The following is a 13200-nucleotide window of genomic DNA, read 5'->3' as shown; positions in this document are numbered from 1 at the left end:
GATTTCCAATGCGCAATGCATGGATAACCAATAGATGGCAATGCAAGATCACATGTACTGTATCTAGTATTCTGACTTTAAAAAAGCCCCAAAGTTCTTCAATAGTGTCTGAAAAGAATGTCACCCGAGACAAAGTACTACAGGAATGATTGCAACTTTTGGTCTCCAGGTCATTGGACTAAGTATCTTCGGGAAGCACTTGGCTTCTAGTTACACCACTGTATCTATGGCACTGGATTCTGAATGTTCCTTTCCACATGGATGCGAAAGAAGAAATTGAAAGTCGAGATGGTTAAAAGGATCGTTTGAAGCTAGCAGTATCTGTGGACAAATTAACTTCATGGCTGTGCTCTTAAGTTTCAACTGAGGTTACACTGTGAGCACTGGGGAGACATACTGCTAGGTTTGGATGCTCACTTCCTTTCATATGCAAATTGAGGAGAGTCTGTGCCCGTTGAAAAAAGGCTGACTGACTGTCTGTGCGACGTCACCACATGCAAATGTCTTTTCTGCAAGGCACCATGGGAGTTCTTGTACATGTATTGTGGGCATGGTTGAATGTGGGAGATATCATTAGTAGTGAAATAATATGAAAGGTCCCCTAATCAGCAGCTTAAGTGAGGAGGTGTGCTTTGAATGTCTCTTCCCCCAATCGGATGTGAACTGCGGAAAGGTAGCCTCCTTATGTTGACTGGGGTGTGCCCGGGAGGCGGTGGTCCCGTTGCCTAAAACAACTCATACTTACCTGGCAGGGGAGATACCATGATCATGAAGGTGGTTCACCCAGGGTGAGGCTCATCCATTGCACTTCGGGTGTGCTGACCCCTGCGATTTCCCCAAATGCGGGAAACTCGACTGCATAATTTATGGTAGTGGGGGACTGCGTTCGCGCTTTCCCCTGATTATTCTTGGTAAAAGATAGACTTGCTACCCGCATGTGCACAACCCCCATTCCTTTCACCTTCAAGTTGACTCCTCCTTTATCATGCACCCATTTCTAATAGCGTCTTACGCTGAATTTGCATTCAAAATTGCTATCTTCACCGCTGGCTTTTAGCAATCCCAGTGTAGGAAACCGACCACTTTTAAGCCTTCCGTCGTGGGGTGGGCTTTTGCTTTTCCCTGACTGGCCTCTTTTTTCCCTTGGTATGATTTCCAATGCGCAATGCATGGATAACCAATAGATGGCAATGCAAGATCACATGTACTGTATCTAGTATTCTGACTTTAAAAAAGCCCCAAAGTTCTTCAATAGTGTCTGAAAAGAATGTCACCCGAGACAAAGTACTACAGGAATGATTGCAACTTTTGGTCTCCAGGTCATTGGACTAAGTATCTTCGGGAAGCACTTGGCTTCTAGTTACACCACTGTATCTATGGCACTGGATTCTGAATGTTCCTTTCCACATGGATGCGAAAGAAGAAATTGAAAGTCGAGATGGTTAAAAGGATCGTTTGAAGCTAGCAGTATCTGTGGACAAATTAACTTCATGGCTGTGCTCTTAAGTTTCAACTGAGGTTACACTGTGAGCACTGGGGAGACATACTGCTAGGTTTGGATGCTCACTTCCTTTCATATGCAAATTGAGGAGAGTCTGTGCCCGTTGAAAAAAGGCTGACTGACTGTCTGTGCGACGTCACCACATGCAAATGTCTTTTCTGCAAGGCACCATGGGAGTTCTTGTACATGTATTGTGGGCATGGTTGAATGTGGGAGATATCATTAGTAGTGAAATAATATGAAAGGTCCCCTAATCAGCAGCTTAAGTGAGGAGGTGTGCTTTGAATGTCTCTTCCCCCAATCGGATGTGAACTGCGGAAAGGTAGCCTCCTTATGTTGACTGGGGTGTGCCCGGGAGGCGGTGGTCCCGTTGCCTAAGACAACTCATACTTACCTGGCAGGGGAGATACCATGATCATGAAGGTGGTTCACCCAGGGTGAGGCTCATCCATTGCACTTCGGGTGTGCTGACCCCTGCGATTTCCCCAAATGCGGGAAACTCGACTGCATAATTTATGGTAGTGGGGGACTGCGTTCGCGCTTTCCCCTGATTATTCTTGGTAAAAGATAGACTTGCTACCCGCATGTGCACAACCCCCATTCCTTTCACCTTCAAGTTGACTCCTCCTTTATCATGCACCCATTTCTAATAGCGTCTTACGCTGAATTTGCATTCAAAATTGCTATCTTCACCGCTGGCTTTTAGCAATCCCAGTGTAGGAAACCGACCACTTTTAAGCCTTCCGTCGTGGGGTGGGCTTTTGCTTTTCCCTGACTGGCCTCTTTTTTCCCTTGGTATGATTTCCAATGCGCAATGCATGGATAACCAATAGATGGCAATGCAAGATCACATGTACTGTATCTAGTATTCTGACTTTAAAAAAGCCCCAAAGTTCTTCAATAGTGTCTGAAAAGAATGTCACCCGAGACAAAGTACTACAGGAATGATTGCAACTTTTGGTCTCCAGGTCATTGGACTAAGTATCTTCGGGAAGCACTTGGCTTCTAGTTACACCACTGTATCTATGGCACTGGATTCTGAATGTTCCTTTCCACATGGATGCGAAAGAAGAAATTGAAAGTCGAGATGGTTAAAAGGATCGTTTGAAGCTAGCAGTATCTGTGGACAAATTAACTTCATGGCTGTGCTCTTAAGTTTCAACTGAGGTTACACTGTGAGCACTGGGGAGACATACTGCTAGGTTTGGATGCTCACTTCCTTTCATATGCAAATTGAGGAGAGTCTGTGCCCGTTGAAAAAAGGCTGACTGACTGTCTGTGCGACGTCACCACATGCAAATGTCTTTTCTGCAAGGCACCATGGGAGTTCTTGTACATGTATTGTGGGCATGGTTGAATGTGGGAGATATCATTAGTAGTGAAATAATATGAAAGGTCCCCTAATCAGCAGCTTAAGTGAGGAGGTGTGCTTTGAATGTCTCTTCCCCCAATCGGATGTGAACTGCGGAAAGGTAGCCTCCTTATGTTGACTGGGGTGTGCCCGGGAGGCGGTGGTCCCGTTGCCTAAGACAACTCATACTTACCTGGCAGGGGAGATACCATGATCATGAAGGTGGTTCACCCAGGGTGAGGCTCATCCATTGCACTTCGGGTGTGCTGACCCCTGCGATTTCCCCAAATGCGGGAAACTCGACTGCATAATTTATGGTAGTGGGGGACTGCGTTCGCGCTTTCCCCTGATTATTCTTGGTAAAAGATAGACTTGCTACCCGCATGTGCACAACCCCCATTCCTTTCACCTTCAAGTTGACTCCTCCTTTATCATGCACCCATTTCTAATAGCGTCTTACGCTGAATTTGCATTCAAAATTGCTATCTTCACCGCTGGCTTTTAGCAATCCCAGTGTAGGAAACCGACCACTTTTAAGCCTTCCGTCGTGGGGTGGGCTTTTGCTTTTCCCTGACTGGCCTCTTTTTTCCCTTGGTATGATTTCCAATGCGCAATGCATGGATAACCAATAGATGGCAATGCAAGATCACATGTACTGTATCTAGTATTCTGACTTTAAAAAAGCCCCAAAGTTCTTCAATAGTGTCTGAAAAGAATGTCACCCGAGACAAAGTACTACAGGAATGATTGCAACTTTTGGTCTCCAGGTCATTGGACTAAGTATCTTCGGGAAGCACTTGGCTTCTAGTTACACCACTGTATCTATGGCACTGGATTCTGAATGTTCCTTTCCACATGGATGCGAAAGAAGAAATTGAAAGTCGAGATGGTTAAAAGGATCGTTTGAAGCTAGCAGTATCTGTGGACAAATTAACTTCATGGCTGTGCTCTTAAGTTTCAACTGAGGTTACACTGTGAGCACTGGGGAGACATACTGCTAGGTTTGGATGCTCACTTCCTTTCATATGCAAATTGAGGAGAGTCTGTGCCCGTTGAAAAAAGGCTGACTGACTGTCTGTGCGACGTCACCACATGCAAATGTCTTTTCTGCAAGGCACCATGGGAGTTCTTGTACATGTATTGTGGGCATGGTTGAATGTGGGAGATATCATTAGTAGTGAAATAATATGAAAGGTCCCCTAATCAGCAGCTTAAGTGAGGAGGTGTGCTTTGAATGTCTCTTCCCCCAATCGGATGTGAACTGCGGAAAGGTAGCCTCCTTATGTTGACTGGGGTGTGCCCGGGAGGCGGTGGTCCCGTTGCCTAAGACAACTCATACTTACCTGGCAGGGGAGATACCATGATCATGAAGGTGGTTCACCCAGGGTGAGGCTCATCCATTGCACTTCGGGTGTGCTGACCCCTGCGATTTCCCCAAATGCGGGAAACTCGACTGCATAATTTATGGTAGTGGGGGACTGCGTTCGCGCTTTCCCCTGATTATTCTTGGTAAAAGATAGACTTGCTACCCGCATGTGCACAACCCCCATTCCTTTCACCTTCAAGTTGACTCCTCCTTTATCATGCACCCATTTCTAATAGCGTCTTACGCTGAATTTGCATTCAAAATTGCTATCTTCACCGCTGGCTTTTAGCAATCCCAGTGTAGGAAACCGACCACTTTTAAGCCTTCCGTCGTGGGGTGGGCTTTTGCTTTTCCCTGACTGGCCTCTTTTTTCCCTTGGTATGATTTCCAATGCGCAATGCATGGATAACCAATAGATGGCAATGCAAGATCACATGTACTGTATCTAGTATTCTGACTTTAAAAAAGCCCCAAAGTTCTTCAATAGTGTCTGAAAAGAATGTCACCCGAGACAAAGTACTACAGGAATGATTGCAACTTTTGGTCTCCAGGTCATTGGACTAAGTATCTTCGGGAAGCACTTGGCTTCTAGTTACACCACTGTATCTATGGCACTGGATTCTGAATGTTCCTTTCCACATGGATGCGAAAGAAGAAATTGAAAGTCGAGATGGTTAAAAGGATCGTTTGAAGCTAGCAGTATCTGTGGACAAATTAACTTCATGGCTGTGCTCTTAAGTTTCAACTGAGGTTACACTGTGAGCACTGGGGAGACATACTGCTAGGTTTGGATGCTCACTTCCTTTCATATGCAAATTGAGGAGAGTCTGTGCCCGTTGAAAAAAGGCTGACTGACTGTCTGTGCGACGTCACCACATGCAAATGTCTTTTCTGCAAGGCACCATGGGAGTTCTTGTACATGTATTGTGGGCATGGTTGAATGTGGGAGATATCATTAGTAGTGAAATAATATGAAAGGTCCCCTAATCAGCAGCTTAAGTGAGGAGGTGTGCTTTGAATGTCTCTTCCCCCAATCGGATGTGAACTGCGGAAAGGTAGCCTCCTTATGTTGACTGGGGTGTGCCCGGGAGGCGGTGGTCCCGTTGCCTAAGACAACTCATACTTACCTGGCAGGGGAGATACCATGATCATGAAGGTGGTTCACCCAGGGTGAGGCTCATCCATTGCACTTCGGGTGTGCTGACCCCTGCGATTTCCCCAAATGCGGGAAACTCGACTGCATAATTTATGGTAGTGGGGGACTGCGTTCGCGCTTTCCCCTGATTATTCTTGGTAAAAGATAGACTTGCTACCCGCATGTGCACAACCCCCATTCCTTTCACCTTCAAGTTGACTCCTCCTTTATCATGCACCCATTTCTAATAGCGTCTTACGCTGAATTTGCATTCAAAATTGCTATCTTCACCGCTGGCTTTTAGCAATCCCAGTGTAGGAAACCGACCACTTTTAAGCCTTCCGTCGTGGGGTGGGCTTTTGCTTTTCCCTGACTGGCCTCTTTTTTCCCTTGGTATGATTTCCAATGCGCAATGCATGGATAACCAATAGATGGCAATGCAAGATCACATGTACTGTATCTAGTATTCTGACTTTAAAAAAGCCCCAAAGTTCTTCAATAGTGTCTGAAAAGAATGTCACCCGAGACAAAGTACTACAGGAATGATTGCAACTTTTGGTCTCCAGGTCATTGGACTAAGTATCTTCGGGAAGCACTTGGCTTCTAGTTACACCACTGTATCTATGGCACTGGATTCTGAATGTTCCTTTCCACATGGATGCGAAAGAAGAAATTGAAAGTCGAGATGGTTAAAAGGATCGTTTGAAGCTAGCAGTATCTGTGGACAAATTAACTTCATGGCTGTGCTCTTAAGTTTCAACTGAGGTTACACTGTGAGCACTGGGGAGACATACTGCTAGGTTTGGATGCTCACTTCCTTTCATATGCAAATTGAGGAGAGTCTGTGCCCGTTGAAAAAAGGCTGACTGACTGTCTGTGCGACGTCACCACATGCAAATGTCTTTTCTGCAAGGCACCATGGGAGTTCTTGTACATGTATTGTGGGCATGGTTGAATGTGGGAGATATCATTAGTAGTGAAATAATATGAAAGGTCCCCTAATCAGCAGCTTAAGTGAGGAGGTGTGCTTTGAATGTCTCTTCCCCCAATCGGATGTGAACTGCGGAAAGGTAGCCTCCTTATGTTGACTGGGGTGTGCCCGGGAGGCGGTGGTCCCGTTGCCTAAGACAACTCATACTTACCTGGCAGGGGAGATACCATGATCATGAAGGTGGTTCACCCAGGGTGAGGCTCATCCATTGCACTTCGGGTGTGCTGACCCCTGCGATTTCCCCAAATGCGGGAAACTCGACTGCATAATTTATGGTAGTGGGGGACTGCGTTCGCGCTTTCCCCTGATTATTCTTGGTAAAAGATAGACTTGCTACCCGCATGTGCACAACCCCCATTCCTTTCACCTTCAAGTTGACTCCTCCTTTATCATGCACCCATTTCTAATAGCGTCTTACGCTGAATTTGCATTCAAAATTGCTATCTTCACCGCTGGCTTTTAGCAATCCCAGTGTAGGAAACCGACCACTTTTAAGCCTTCCGTCGTGGGGTGGGCTTTTGCTTTTCCCTGACTGGCCTCTTTTTTCCCTTGGTATGATTTCCAATGCGCAATGCATGGATAACCAATAGATGGCAATGCAAGATCACATGTACTGTATCTAGTATTCTGACTTTAAAAAAGCCCCAAAGTTCTTCAATAGTGTCTGAAAAGAATGTCACCCGAGACAAAGTACTACAGGAATGATTGCAACTTTTGGTCTCCAGGTCATTGGACTAAGTATCTTCGGGAAGCACTTGGCTTCTAGTTACACCACTGTATCTATGGCACTGGATTCTGAATGTTCCTTTCCACATGGATGCGAAAGAAGAAATTGAAAGTCGAGATGGTTAAAAGGATCGTTTGAAGCTAGCAGTATCTGTGGACAAATTAACTTCATGGCTGTGCTCTTAAGTTTCAACTGAGGTTACACTGTGAGCACTGGGGAGACATACTGCTAGGTTTGGATGCTCACTTCCTTTCATATGCAAATTGAGGAGAGTCTGTGCCCGTTGAAAAAAGGCTGACTGACTGTCTGTGCGACGTCACCACATGCAAATGTCTTTTCTGCAAGGCACCATGGGAGTTCTTGTACATGTATTGTGGGCATGGTTGAATGTGGGAGATATCATTAGTAGTGAAATAATATGAAAGGTCCCCTAATCAGCAGCTTAAGTGAGGAGGTGTGCTTTGAATGTCTCTTCCCCCAATCGGATGTGAACTGCGGAAAGGTAGCCTCCTTATGTTGACTGGGGTGTGCCCGGGAGGCGGTGGTCCCGTTGCCTAAGACAACTCATACTTACCTGGCAGGGGAGATACCATGATCATGAAGGTGGTTCACCCAGGGTGAGGCTCATCCATTGCACTTCGGGTGTGCTGACCCCTGCGATTTCCCCAAATGCGGGAAACTCGACTGCATAATTTATGGTAGTGGGGGACTGCGTTCGCGCTTTCCCCTGATTATTCTTGGTAAAAGATAGACTTGCTACCCGCATGTGCACAACCCCCATTCCTTTCACCTTCAAGTTGACTCCTCCTTTATCATGCACCCATTTCTAATAGCGTCTTACGCTGAATTTGCATTCAAAATTGCTATCTTCACCGCTGGCTTTTAGCAATCCCAGTGTAGGAAACCGACCACTTTTAAGCCTTCCGTCGTGGGGTGGGCTTTTGCTTTTCCCTGACTGGCCTCTTTTTTCCCTTGGTATGATTTCCAATGCGCAATGCATGGATAACCAATAGATGGCAATGCAAGATCACATGTACTGTATCTAGTATTCTGACTTTAAAAAAGCCCGGAAGGCGGTGGTCCCGTTGCCCAAAACAACTCATACTTACCTGGCAGGGGAGATACCATGATCATGAAGGTGGTTCACCCAGGGTGAGGCTCATCCATTGCACTTCGGGTGTGCTGACCCCTGCGATTTCCCCAAATGCGGGAAACTCGACTGCATAATTTATGGTAGTGGGGGACTGCGTTCGCGCTTTCCCCTGATTTTCTTGGTAAAAGATAGACTTGCATAAGCATCTACTTCAATACTTTTTTTTTGCTTTAATGTTTTAGTTTTCTTCTCACTACACCCTTCCCAGGGTTTGCACTTTTTCTGCACTCTTTCTTTGCTTTTCGAGCACTTTTTGTTTTGCATACATAGCTAGCAGATACATGCAAAATGCAGCACCACTAATCTCTTGCTAACATAGCACATTTATTTATATAAGGTCTGAGGGGGGGGGAAGGAAGCCTTTCACAGTTTAATGGAGTAAATTGTATAGCAGACATTCTATCACGGATAGATAGGATGCTCTTTCCCGTCTACACATCATTTGAATGGGAATCGCTAGTCGTCTAGTTGGCGCTATATCACGCATGTCCGTCTGTGACGAGGAAGCAACATCCTTGTCTGGCAATAATCATTCAGACGGGCCCAACGTGTGTGTGTGTGTGTGTGTGTGTGTGTGTATCTGTATTTATATAGCGCCATCCGTTTAGGTTGTGTTGCGAATTCAACTTTGTTCACAGATCTCCAGTTCCATTTCAGGCATAGCACAGAACAGTGTCGGCCTAGGATGCTCCCTTCCTTTCGTATGCAAATGTTTACAAGAGTCTGTACCTGCTTCAAACCCGCTCACATGCTGCATGCTGTAGTTGTTGTTGTTGGGCACATTGTATCATTTGGGAGGTTTTTTGAATGGTGAAAGGATATAGAAGGTTCACTATTTATTTAGATTAATTCACTTGAGGTGGTGTGCTTTGAATGTCTTTTCCCCCAATCAGATGTGAACTGCCCCCCTCTCTCTCTACCCCCTCTCCCCCTTTTCTCTCTCTCCCCCCTTTTCTCTCTCTCCCCCCTTTTCTCTCTCTCCCTTTTCTCTCTCTCCCCCCTTTTCTCTCTCTCCTCCCTTTTCTCTCTCTCCCCCCTTTTCTCTCTCTCCCCCTTTTCTCTCTCTCCCCCCTCTCTCTCCCCTCTCTCCCCCTTCTCCCTCTCCCCCTTCTCCCTCTCCCCCTTCTCTCTCACCCGCCTCTCTCTCCCCCGCCTCTCTCCTCCCTCCTCTCCCTCTCTTTCTCCCCCCCCATTTCCCCATTTCACCTCTCGATCTCCCCCTTCCCTCCTCTCCCTCTCTCTCTCCCCATCCCCCTGTTTCACCTCTCGCTCTCCCCCTCCCTCCCCCTTCACCTCTCTCCCCCTCTCTCCCCCCTCTCTTCCTCTTCCCCCCCTCCCCCTCTCTCTCTCCTCTCTCCCCACTCCCCCTCTCTCTTCCCCTTTTCTCTCCCCCTTCCCTCCTCTCTTTCCTCTCCCTCTTCCCCCCCCCACCCTTTCACCTCTCGCTCTCCCCTTCCCCCCTTCACCTCTCTCCCTCCCTCTCCCCTTTCACCTCACCCTCTCCCGCTTTCACCACTCCCCTCTTCACCTATCCCTCCTTCACCTCTCCCCACTTCACCTCACCTCTCCCCCGTTCACCTCTCTCCCCCATCGCCCCCTTCACCCCTCCCCTCTTCACCGCTTTCACCTCTCCCCCCCCTTCACCTCTCCCCCCCCTTCACCTTTCCCCTGATTATTCTTGGTCAAAGATAGATTTGCATAAGCATCTACTTTAATACTTTTTTTTGCTTCAATATTTTAGTTTTCTTCTCACTACTAAGAGAGGGGGTGTCTCTCCCCCCCCTTCCCTCCTCTCTCCCCCATCTCTCTGCCCCCCTCTCTCTCTCTGGCCCCCTCTCTCTCTCTGCCCCCTCTCTCTCTGTCCCCCTCTCTGCCCCCTCTCCCCCCTTTTTTCTCTCTCCCCCCTTTTCTCTCTCTCCCTCCCTCCCCCCTCTCCCTCCCCCTCTCTCTCCCCCTCTCTGTCCCTCCTCTCTCTCCCCCTCTCTCTCCCTCCTCTCTCTCCCATCCTCTCCCCCCTCTCTCTCCCCCTTCTCTCTCCCTCACCCGCCTCTCTCCCTCACCCGCCTCCCTCTCCCTCACCCGCCTCACTCTCCCCCCGCCTCTCTCTCCTCCCTCTCTCCCCCCCATTTCCCCATTTCACCTCTCACTCTCCCCCTCCCTCCCCCCTTCACCTCTCTCCCCCCCTCTCTTCCTCTCCCCCCTACCCCTTTCTCTCCCCCCTCCCCTTCTCTCTCCCCCTTTCTCTCCCCCCTTCCCTCCTCTCCCTCTTCCCCCCACCCCCCCTTTCACCTCTCACTATCCCCTTCCTCTCTCCCTCCCTCTCTCTCCCCCATCCCCCCTCCCCTTTCACCTCTCCCCCCTTCACCTCTCCCCCTTCACCTCTCTCGCTCAGCCCCCCCGCCCCCTCTTCAACTCTCAGCCCCCCCCCCACGCCCCCATTTCACCTCTCTCCGCTCATCCCACCCCACCTCTCTCCGCTCAGCTCCCCCCTACCCCTTCCACCTCTCTCCGCTCTGCCCCCCCCTACCCCTTCCACCTCTCTCCGCTCTGCCTATACTGCATCTCTCTCCCCATTGGTCAGAGCAGGTTTATGTGACCCTGCTCTGAGCTCCAAAGTCAAACTCCCTTGTCTCCCCAAGCACCAAGCTTGGGAGAGCGTACGTGCCCGCGCATAAGCGTCGCCGCGTGGACGGGAAGATGCAGATCTAAAGAGGTAAGCGCGCCAAGTGGGGACTCAGCCTTAACCTACCAGCTTTTTACTCCACTTTGTGCGCCTGCTTCTATTCTCTCTGCTTTGCTCCAGACCCTGACAGCCTGGTCAGGAAGTACAACTTTGCGCTATCCTCCTCTCTTGATCTACATGTCCCCTTTTCTTTCTGCCGTTCTCGCCCTTCTAACCGCAGACCCTGGCTAAATTCCCACACGCGCATGCTGCGTTCCTGCACTCGTTCCTCTGAACGCCTCCGGAGGGAATCTCACACTCGCAGACTTCCTTCACTACAAATTTATACTATCCTGTTTCATCTCTGCGCTCTCTCAGGCTAAACAAACCTACTTTTCTTCATTAATCAACACACACAAGTCTAACCCATGCAGACTAATCTCTGTCTTTTACTCTCTACTCAGACCACCCTCTGCTTCCTGTTCTTCTTCCTCAATCTCACCTCAGGACTTTGCCGACTATTTCAAGGAAAAGGGGGAATCCAAAAGTCAGGACATCCCCTCTGTATCTCTCTCCCATTCTCCACCTCTTCTTAACTCTCTTCCTACCTTCCCTGACTCTCTTTCCACTGTCACAGAGGAGGATGTGGCGTTGCTGATCTCCTCTTCTCCCTCTGCCCCCTTGACCCCATTCCCTCCTATCTCCTAAAACGTCTTGCTCCTACTATAATCCCTACACTCACACAGATTTTTAACTCCTCCCTCTACTCTGGCACCTCTCCCTCTTCTTTCAAACATGCAACAGCTATACCATTATTCAAAACCAGCAAGCTTGAACCTACCTGTCTTTCTAACTATCGGCTTGTCTCCCTCCTGCCTTTTGCCTCTAGACTTCTTGAACGTTATGTATTGTCTCGCTTGCTCCATTTTCTCAACACCTATTCTCTCCTAGACTGTCTACAATCTGGCTTCCGCACTGCTCACTCCACTGAAACAGCCCTCACTAAAATAACTAATAACCTCCATGCTGCGAAAGGCTACGGCCCCAATCCTCCCTGCTCCACGCGCGCCTGGTGGCGCGTGCAGAGATTACAGCTGCGATCGGCGGTCTGTAGGGGAGCTCTAGGGAAGCACGGGTGGGGCCATGATGAGGGGTGGGGCCATGATGGGAGATATCCGCCCTGCCATTGGCTGTGCGCCGACCACGGGACCGCGTTACAGCACGGGAAGATAAAATTCTTGTCTTACCTGCTAGCGTACGCTTCGCGTGCTCACACACACACAGCCACTTGGGCCTGCCCCATAGAGGCTGTGCTCTTGTGGGTGGCGTACACAACCACCGGGGACTCGGCCAAAGACAGAGGTCATTACACTCTGCTTATATTAAGCAACCTCTCTGCAACATTTGACACCGTGGACCACCCTCTTCTCCTTCACATTCTCCATCCTTTTGGTATTCGTATCAAAGCTCTATCCTGGAACTCCTCTTGCCTCTCCCATCGTACTTTCGGTGTCTCTTTTGCCAACACCTCCTCCTCTATCGATCTCTCTGTGGGGGAACCCCAAGGCTCTGTCTGGGACCTCTTCTCTTTTCTCTTTACACACTCTCTATAGGTGACCTAATCACATCTCTTGGGTTCAAATATCTATCACCTCTATGCCGGTGACACACAAATTACACCTGTTATACAGACTAAAGTTTCTGATTGTCTCTGCTATATTATCCTGGATGGCCCTCCACCGACTTAAACTTAAAATGGCAACAAATGAGCTCCTCATACTTCCTCCCAAACCTGGCTCACTACCGCCTTCCACATTACTGTTGGAAGTACTATCATTCACCAGTAGCCCAAGCACGCTGCCTAGGGGTCACACACTGCTCCTCTCACATTCAAAAGGTAGCTAAAACCTGTCGTTTTTTTCCTCCACAATATTACAAAGATACGCCCTTTCCTCTGTTGCTCGACTGCTACAACTCTGACACAGACCCTCATTCTCTCCCGTCTCGATTACTGTAACCTCCTGCTGTCCGGCCTTCCTTCCTCCCACCTGTCTCCCCTACAATCTATGCTAAAAACTGTTGCCAGAATCACTCTACTCTTTCCTAAGTCTGTCTCCGCGTCTTCCCTACTGAAATCACTCCCCTGGCTTCCTATCAAATTCCGTATTACACATTCAATCCTCCTCACTTTTAAAGCTTTACACTTTTCTGCCCCTCCTTACATCTCAGCCCTAATTTCTCGCTATGCACCACCCCAACTCTTGCTTTCTGCTTAAGGAAACATATGAGTAGCACCATGACTGATAATTTACAC

The 13200-nt window shown here is 48.4% G+C and overlaps 1 protein-coding gene and 8 non-coding genes across 9 annotated transcripts in view; all 9 read left to right on the top strand.

Annotated features, from left to right (window-relative positions):
- DHX29 (DExH-box helicase 29) overlaps positions 1-13200 on the top strand; it is a 198664-nt gene that overhangs the window by 114048 nt on the left and 71416 nt on the right. The window lies entirely within an intron of this gene.
- LOC142473566 (U1 spliceosomal RNA) lies at positions 738-901 on the top strand. Its single transcript, XR_012790092.1, has one exon. It is a non-coding gene; the product is annotated as a U1 spliceosomal RNA (small nuclear RNA).
- LOC142473557 (U1 spliceosomal RNA) lies at positions 1888-2051 on the top strand. The gene has a single exon (XR_012790091.1). It is a non-coding gene; the product is annotated as a U1 spliceosomal RNA (small nuclear RNA).
- LOC142473549 (U1 spliceosomal RNA) lies at positions 3038-3201 on the top strand. Its single transcript, XR_012790090.1, has one exon. It is a non-coding gene; the product is annotated as a U1 spliceosomal RNA (small nuclear RNA).
- Positions 4188-4351, top strand: LOC142473534 (U1 spliceosomal RNA). The gene has a single exon (XR_012790089.1). It is a non-coding gene; the product is annotated as a U1 spliceosomal RNA (small nuclear RNA).
- On the top strand, positions 5338-5501 carry LOC142473526 (U1 spliceosomal RNA). The gene has a single exon (XR_012790088.1). It is a non-coding gene; the product is annotated as a U1 spliceosomal RNA (small nuclear RNA).
- LOC142473515 (U1 spliceosomal RNA) lies at positions 6488-6651 on the top strand. The gene has a single exon (XR_012790087.1). It is a non-coding gene; the product is annotated as a U1 spliceosomal RNA (small nuclear RNA).
- LOC142473504 (U1 spliceosomal RNA) lies at positions 7638-7801 on the top strand. The gene has a single exon (XR_012790086.1). It is a non-coding gene; the product is annotated as a U1 spliceosomal RNA (small nuclear RNA).
- LOC142473493 (U1 spliceosomal RNA) lies at positions 8173-8336 on the top strand. The gene has a single exon (XR_012790085.1). It is a non-coding gene; the product is annotated as a U1 spliceosomal RNA (small nuclear RNA).

Source organism: Ascaphus truei, chromosome 1 (assembly GCF_040206685.1).
Source record: "Ascaphus truei isolate aAscTru1 chromosome 1, aAscTru1.hap1, whole genome shotgun sequence".
Taxonomy (NCBI): Eukaryota; Metazoa; Chordata; class Amphibia; order Anura; family Ascaphidae; genus Ascaphus; species Ascaphus truei.
This window is presented reverse-complemented; position numbering and strand designations above follow the sequence as displayed.